We start from the raw sequence: 8,565 nt of genomic DNA on the forward strand, positions 1-8,565 counted from the left end.
GCCAGGCTGGGAGCAGGGGGCTTGCAGAAGGCAGAGGAAGGCTATGTGCTCCCCTTGGGGAGCAGGCAGAGGGCAGGCAGCCAGCCTTCTTACCTGCCTACCGACCTAGGCTGTCCCAGCTCCCAGGCACCCAGGCACTGCCGCAGGCCCTCCTTGGTTCAAATCAGTGCTCACTGCCGAGGAGCCCAGAGAATAGAGCTGGGGCTCCTACCCAGCCCTATATCCTCTCATGTCCTCTGGGATCCAGCTGGCTGACCAAGGGTGTCTCCACCAATTCCTTAGAAGTGGCGGGTGTGGTACCCCGTTCACAGGAATTGTAGGAATGAGCTAAAAGGGGGACGTGATCGTTGTGGGCTGGCCCTTTCCTTTCTCCTCAGCCCGTCTGGCAGGGGAGGCTGGAGGCACAGCATGAGAGGGGTCCCTGCCCAGCCTGGCCTGGTGGCTGGTGGAGGTGCAGCAGCCTTAGGGCCCTCTGTGTCCATCCAGGGGTGACCCCACTGATGTTGGTGTCTTTGGAGGTGTGACAGAGGCACATGTGACCCCGGAGGTATGCATGGCCTGGTCCTTTCTGGCTGTGAGGCTTGAATAAGTTAACCTCTCTGTCTCTGTTTACCCCATCACTGGACCAACCACTCACAGGCAGCTCGGTGCCCGAGTGTGGCAGTTGCCTGCTTGGGACTGGCACCTGCTTGGGATTGGCTGACCAGTCAGGGTTTCTGTGGGTGCTCTGCAGAGGTGGCCTCACCCCTTCCTGAGGAGCTGTTCATGTGCCTGCCGTGGACCCTGGGGTCCCAGCTGCTGACAGATTCTTTGGAGTTAAAATACTTCTCTAAATTTTGTTCTTCAGAAACACGTATCCTGGAATGTTCCTTCACTGCAGCTCGTAAAGTTCTAGGCGAAGGACTGCTCTCCAGCCACCCAGCGTGACTACACTTGGCTCTCAGATGGAAAGTTTGCATGACTTGCAAGCCCAGGTGACCCTAGTAGCCCCTCATGGCCCTGCCATCCCCGCTGCAGACTCCACCCCAGCTGCACCTCTCAGGATGCCTCACAACTGCCCCACTCCTCCCTTCCTCAAACGCCTCAATGTCTCAGCTCACACCTCCAAGCCTTTTATACCCTCCACCTGCTTTTATATCACCCTGGCTGGTGGCTACTGTCCTTAGCAGCTACCAGAGACCCAGACAGAAGAGCCCAGCAGAGCATCCACCCGTACGGGTCCCTCTGGGGTGGCTGTGTCATCAGGGGTCAGTTTGCACCATGGCTTCAATGACACAACCACAACGTCAAAGTTAAGTCTTTTTTTTTTTTTTTAATTGCCAGAGGTCATGTGCACCCACCAGAGTAACATAAAAAGAGAGAGAGAAAACATGTCCCATGGGGAATGGTCACGCTGCAATCCCTTCTCCATTTCTCCTCCTGTCAGGATTTTGGGCACCCACACATAGGCCCTGCATGTTTTTTTTTTTTTTTTGAGAGGTTTTTGCTATAGGGCGCATGCGCTTGCCAGACAGACAGAGAGAGACATAGAGACAGAAAGCGAGAAATCACTCCCCAGGGAGGATGGTCACGCCGCAATCCCTTCTCCTCCATTCTCCTCTCGGGATCTTGGGCATGCACGCACACACGCCCGGCTTGAGTTCTAAGCCACCAGGTCCGGGACACGAACCGCGGTCGACTAGGTGGGAGTCCAGTGACATAGCCATTACACTAACTGCTGGTTCCTTAGGCCGTGCATGTTTAAGGCTGGGATTTGACGGTCATCCACGTGGGATCTGTCTCCCTTAACTACTATGCTCTGGGCCAGTCCAAGATTTTTATTACTTACAGATCTTCAGGGTAAGCAGGACGACCAGAGAGCAGCCTTCCGTCCAGGTCTTCTGCAGCATCAGCAAGTGCATGCACACTGGAGAGGGCTTCCCTGTTCACAGGCCGTCTGGGGTGGGGTGTCTTAATTTTGCAGGGTTACTTTCTATTGCGTACTTCAAACGGCCCTGGTGGCAAGGGCAGTTGAGCAGTTTGGTGTGAGGCTGAGATGAAGGGACTTCTTATCTCTGTTGGCCAGCTTTGGCCGGGCCTAGGCAGCATTACCATTACCCCTTAGATAGTCCTCAATACCTAGGCTGCTGGCCAAGGCTGAACCACCTGGACTGGGGAAAGGTCAGAGCCACAGGGAGCTTGTGGAGTGGGCCAGGCTAAGGGAAGCAAAGCCAATGAACACACACAGGGGGACTTGGGATCTGGTTCTAGACCAGCCTCCCTGACCTGAAGCTAACCATTGGAACGAATCAATGCTGTGGGCAGAGCAGGGCTGTTGGGGAACACCGGGGTGAGGCTGCATCCCACCTCCGCCAGTATTGCTACAGTGTGGGTGCTGTTGGACTCTCCCGAGTTATTGACAGCCACGCAGCATATAGCTTTCTAGAAGGAACAGATGCCTCCATGCCTGGTCAATAGATCATTCTAGGCTAAACAAGGGTTTGGTCCAGGAGCATCTGGGTCCAGAACTCATGAACTTGTTCCATGAGACTTAATGTTTCTTGGAGATCTCTCAGAGACCAAGGTGGCAGAGAATTGGTGTTGTGTGCTTAAGACATTGTACCCAGACCAGGACTGGGTAGGTTTAAGAGTCACTCTATGTGTAGTGACCAGGATAAACATTGCATTGTGTGCTAGGAGGCTTTGCCATGTGGTCCCTCCTGGGGTATTTGGAGAGGAAGTGCCACTCTTCACCAGGGTACCACTTGTTTCCATCTTCCTGCTCATTGTGGTAAGGTAAATGAGATTGAGTTTGGGAGAAAGAGATATATAGTCACTCCTGAGGCCATAAATACTCAGAGAGGTTCCTGAGCCCAACACACGAGCTGGCCAGTCAGTGCAGTCATTGGAAGGGGCGTACTGTGTTACAGTTATAGCAGGGCATTCTCGGGTCCGTCGCTGGATATTTGTCTGAAGGTTAGACGTGTTGCATTTGATGGGGTGGGAGCAATTGAGTAAGAGATGAAGCCTCTTCCTTCATCCTAAGGAGAGATGAGACATCTGAAGCCTCTAATGGGAGGTGACTGTCACAGCGGGTAGGCTGTCACCCAGGAAGGAGCGAGCCCTCATCTTGTGTTTGAGGAAGTGAGGACAGGTCTCAGCTCAGTGAACAGACAAGTTTGGGTTACTTTAGGGAACTGGGACCCAAACGATAGTTGTGGGTTCTGGGGCTTTAGTCATTCCCCACAGGGGCCCAACAGATGTGGGTGTGGAAGGAAAACAGGAAGTTGTGGTGGCTGCAAGTGGGGAAGGTCCATGGTGGTAGGAACCGCCAATGGCTGGCAGAAGTTAAAGTGAGACCAGTCTGCAAACAGGACACACTCCAGTCCATGGATTTCCTCAGTACGGCAGGAGTGAGTCACGTTCTGGGTTAGATGTGGGTGTGCAGCACACAGGTCTCCCAAACCTAGGTTTTTGCATAATTCATAGGGCAGCCTCATAGTCTGACCTGGGCCTTGTGGGTTCCTTGCTATATGGGTTGTAGCTAACGGGGTTACACTTACGGCAAACAGTGATCTCAGCAAAATACAGTTCTCTGGGGTCATCTGTGGGATGTTGGCAAAGTATGAGCTAAAGGAGGCAGCAGCGCGATGGCAGGGCACTGGCTTTAGCAGGTGCCGCACCCTGGGAGTGTTGAGGCCTGTTTCCTCTGCAGCAGGTTGGTTTGGTGACCAAGATCAGGTTCTCTGGTGTCTTTGGTTCTGGTGAGGCCAGAACCCTCAATGACTTCTTGCACTGGGACGCTGTAGCCCGAGATGACATCATCTCCATCAACGGCCTGTTGGTTTGAGCTGGTGTCATCCAAGGCAGCGGCCACTGAGTAGGAGGTGGCCTTCCTGGGTGACTGTGCAAGAAGGGAAAGGAGGGGTCTGGGCATGGCAGTAACTAATGTCAATCTCTTAGGCCCTTTGTGGAGTTGCCCTACAAAATCTCGATTTACTGCTGGTTAACACAGTAAAATACACAGCTCCTGTGGATCTTCAGAGGTCCATTTGGCAAAATTCTGCTATACTGGATGGCTTAGGCTGTCTCCCTCCATAATATCAATTGGAGGCACATGAATGTCCCAGAGCCCGAGGCAATTTTCAATGCTTGCTCTGCACATTGGGTTCACGTTCTAAGGGCCCCATCTGGGCTTATATCATAGAGCATTGTGAGTCCATTTGGATAACAGCCTGGGCACCCAGAGAGCCATCCGCCTGCCACTAACATTTGATCTGTTTCAGGGGGCCTGTTGGTGCTGAAGCATTGGCACTATTGGACCCATTTAACATATATAGACTGAATCACCTGGCTTAGACCTGGTCTGCTGGCCTTTGGGTGCAGTTCTTCAAACATGTCTTTTCATCATGACCCAGTTTTCCAGCGTGGTGTACAGTTTCTGACCAGCATGGTCCTAGACCTGGTCTGCTGGCCTTTGGGTGCAGTTCTTCAAACATGTCTTTTCATCATGACCCAGTTTTCCAGCATGGGTGTATAGTTTCTGACCAACATGGTCCTGTCCCAGCAGCTCTCTGGGTTGTCAGGCCCGTGGCCCAATAGCAGCCCTATAGGCCTGACCCCATAGAAGATGCAAAGCAAGGCTGTCCACAAAGAGCACCAACTTCTTATAACAGGAGCTTTCTTAGCAGGGCCCCACAGTGATGCTGATTATTTCATTGATGGCTTCCTCCATTGTTGGTACAGGCCAGGCTTGGCCATGGCGTTCCCATCACCCAGCATCCTCAATGTCTACCAGTTTATGGGCTTCTTTTCCTCATCCAGTGTCCCAGACTCTGCCCTCCATGGGCACAGGACAATAACTTCTTCCTGAAGGAAGATAATGTTTCCTGCGGGGGATATTAGCCAGTCATTAAAACTATTGAAAACCAGAACTTCCATCAAAGCTGCATGTCCAGCAGACTGGTCTAGTCTAGCAGATGCATTGTAGGCCTGCTCATTGCAGTGGCCTGTCTGTCAGTCACCAATGGATCAAAGCTTACTCACTATACCCAACTGGTCACCAGTAAATGATGGATGACAAGGTGACCAACATCTTGTAACTGTGGGGAGGTGTCATTACTGGAAAAATATAAATGATATTCTCCCTATGGGGAAAAGAAAAAGACTCTCCCATGAGCACCAGCGTGAGCACCAGGGTGGGTCTGGCCCCATAGTGAAGAGGGGAATGGCATCCATAGGGCTGAGAGTTAAGAAGACTGAGGGCTCTAGGAAGGGGCTGGGTCCCTGGAGGGTCCATGATCCATTCTCAACTTTAATAATAATGACTTTAGAAGACCATGGTGCAGCTCTACAAGGTTGGAGGCTTAGGAGTGGTAGGCTAAATAAAAATTCCAGAACCCCCATGTCATAATGCTCCCTCCCATGGTGTCATGCCACCATGACCTGAAGTGGGAGGTGCGATCTGAATCACTGATACTGGGTGGTATAAAAGGCGAAAGCAAGTAACGGCCAGAGAAAGAGAGCTCCTGTTCTGCTGAGGTGTTCCAGGCAGGAGAGACTGATGGAAGTCCAGTGAGGATGTCTGTGCACGTTCCTGAGTAGCGGACAGTATCTGCTGCTGGTGAGTGCCCAGTGAGACTGAGAGAGGGCCAGCTATGTGGCAGCGTGCATAGTAGGGCATTCAAGTTGCTGTCGAGTTGCATCGGCTTGGCTGGGGCTGAGCTTAAAGGTTCCTGGTGTTGGGCTACTACTTAACATAGCTTTCCATGACCAGAGCCCACACTTCACCCTCTGCCAGAGCCCAGTGAGCATGGGCCTGTGAGCCTGGAAGGCTAGAAGAAAGAGGGGACTGCGAGGCCTTGGGAGATGTGGGAGCCTGAACTACTGAGGCTGGGTATCAGGGGCCTGTGGGCTGGCCTGGTGTAGACACCAGGGCTGATGTGTGCCTTCTTTGACATGCAGTTGAAAATAGCCCTTGGCTCATTGACCCAACAGATGCGCCCTATAGTAGCTGCGCCTGAATTGTAAATGAGTAGCACAGCCTTGGCCCGACAACACTGCCAGCCCATTGGCTATGGCTCTGGAATCTCTGACAACATGAGCAAGAGTGAGTCATGAGCCACAGCATCCTCACTGTCAGCCAGTGGCTAGCACTGTGGCTGGGCTGAGCCCACTGTGCATCTTGTGTTGGGGCTGGGCTGCTGTAAGGGTGGGAGGTGGTGGCTGGCTGCAGACGCCATTGTGTACTGTGGAGGTGGTGCTGCCATCTGCAAAGAACAGACTCCCTGCTTTGTTTCACTCAGTTCTTCTCAAGGGCTCCCAGGTTTCCAGGGTTCAGGCAGTGGGACCACTGCTACCACTTCCTATTGGTTTGTGGGCAGGGACTGAGACACTGTAATTTGGAGAGACCTACTTGGTCAGGTTTGGCCTATTCCTTCAGAAACTGTTTCCATGTCATCAGGGAGGCATTAGCAGCCTTGTGGAGCAGCTGCTGGGAGGATGATGAGCTTGTACACAACTGGAATTGGGGTGCACAGCAGCTCCAGAGCATGTCCTGTAAGGGCCTTGCTCTAGGAGGTAGCAATAGACCTCCCCTGAAAGGGTACAGCAAGCCATGGATCCTGGAAGTCTTTGCGCTTAGAAGCCCACAGTAGCCAAGACAGCTTTGCTTGGTCCAGGGGTTCCAAGGTGGCATAATCCATAGGAACGAGAAACTCAGGATGTGGTGGGACCAGGAGCATGGCCTGAGGCCAACCATAGCACTGTGTGTGCAGTGTGGGCCCCAGAGAATGTGGAGGAGCTCCTCGCAATAGCATGTGTGGATCTCAGCAGAATGAATAGAGGAGGAATATGTTGTCTCCAAAGGCAAAATGTCCTGCCACGTGTTAGCCCTGCCATACAGGGGCTGGCTGCCCAATGGTTAGGATTTGATTTTTAAACATAAGGGATTTGATGGCTGCTCGTGATACCCAGAATTTTATAATGGTGCTTGGGCCTTGATCTGCAGGCCAAAATGGCCAAATTCCAGCAATTTCATTAGGCCTTGAACTTTGTGCAGGGCCATGGCCCAGTCAGAGTCTTGGAGGAAGGCCTCGAAAATGGGCAACATAGTTTTGATTTTTTCCCCCATGGAGCTCCTGAGCAAAACATCATCAGTGTAATGCCACAGGGTGCAGGTGTCGGGTTTGAATTGCACCAAGCTTTGGAGGGAGCATGGCCTTGCTGACCCTGGTCTTGAACTTTGGGCCTTCATACCTGTGAGGGAATAAACTCCTGCCATTTTGCTTCACCTCTTTTGTGGTTGGTTGTTATGGCTGCCTCAGGAAATGAACACGAGGCGTGCTATGTGCTAGTGCTTTTTGAAGCAAATAAGTGCTGTCCTATGAAGCATCTCGTTTACCCCACACAGCCGCCTTCTGGGAGGGTGACCTCATCCTCCCTGCTTGTAGACGAGGAGATGAAATAGCTAGTTCAAGGTTGTGCAACCCCAAGTGGCTGAGAAGGACCATCTGAAGCATTTGTCTGGGTGATGTCATCTCTGAAGCACCCAACACGTGCATGGATCTGAGCACCGTTAGGGTGCTCTTGAGCCATGGGGGCCCACTTGAACCCCCGGTCTTGAACTGTCACTTGAAACACCCAAGTGAGGCTTGTTTAAATGGATCCTTCTTGATCTAATCTCATAATCCAATGGCCCAAGCTGTTTGTGGAGCTGTGTGGCCTGTGTCTCAACCCTGCTCTCAGGGGCTCAGCTCCACGAAATTGCTGGTGTTTGGTCATTTTGGCCTGCAGATCATCCGAAAACCAGGTCTGCTGTCTTGGGCAAGTGTGGGAAATGATCTGTCACATCGGGGAGTGTCAGGAGGACACCGTGATGAGCACATACGAGGGGAAACTGAGGAAGCAAGAACAGCATGGCGTTCAAGAGGTTCTCACGGTTTCCATGCCACATCCTGTCAGAGGTTCAGGACAAAACCAGTCTTACTTGGAGCCCAGAGAGAGGGCTCGAGGTTGCCCAGGTCCCCAGAGCAGGTGGAGAGGCTGTGGGATCTCCCGAGCACCACCCTACCTGTTGCACAGAGGTGGTCCTCGGACCAGGCCATCTGTAGAGGGCTGCTAGGGTCTGTGTGGGCAGGAGACGAAGAGCAGATGGGGTGGGGAGTGTTTTAGCATAGCATAGTTACTGCTCAGAGCGAGATGACCACAAGACAGTTGTTAGAGTCACAGCTCCTGAGAAGCAGGGGCATGCCTCACCAGGCAGGGTTGCTGAGGAAGTGCCAAGGTTGGTCAAAAGGGAGAGGGAGCGAGGGAAGATAGAAGGTAAGAGCCTTTGTCACGGTTTCTGCAGGAAGAAGCAGGCAAGCAGGTCAGCGGGCCTAAGGCTGGCCAGTCTTCAGAGCTCTGGGCCTTAGGGGCTGTTCCTGGTGGTTTAGCACTTGGCACTGGGGTGATTAGGGCAGGAGGTGGACTGGGTGGCCCCACGTTTGAAAACAGCTGGTGGGATGTGGTTCTGTATCAGTTGGTTTGTACTGAGAAAACACAATGGGGGTAATGGTCACTCTCTCTGGGAATTGGCTGACTCGG

At 52.6% G+C, this 8,565-nt stretch overlaps 1 long non-coding RNA gene across 4 annotated transcripts in view; it reads left to right on the forward strand.

Annotated features, from left to right (window-relative positions):
* The first annotated feature begins 5,354 nt into the window (after positions 1–5,354).
* LOC102491912 (uncharacterized) overlaps positions 5,355–8,565 on the forward strand; it is a 40,402-nt gene continuing 37,191 nt past the window's right edge. For all 4 annotated transcript variants that reach the window (XR_333404.3, XR_003550494.1, XR_003550493.1 and 1 more), the window contains exon 1: positions 5,355–5,602. This is a non-coding gene — a long non-coding RNA (uncharacterized LOC102491912). The remainder of the gene's footprint in view (positions 5,603–8,565) is intronic.

This window comes from Tupaia chinensis, unplaced genomic scaffold (assembly GCF_000334495.1).
Source record: "Tupaia chinensis unplaced genomic scaffold, TupChi_1.0 Scaffold000047_1, whole genome shotgun sequence".
NCBI classification, from domain to species: Eukaryota; Metazoa; Chordata; class Mammalia; order Scandentia; family Tupaiidae; genus Tupaia; species Tupaia belangeri.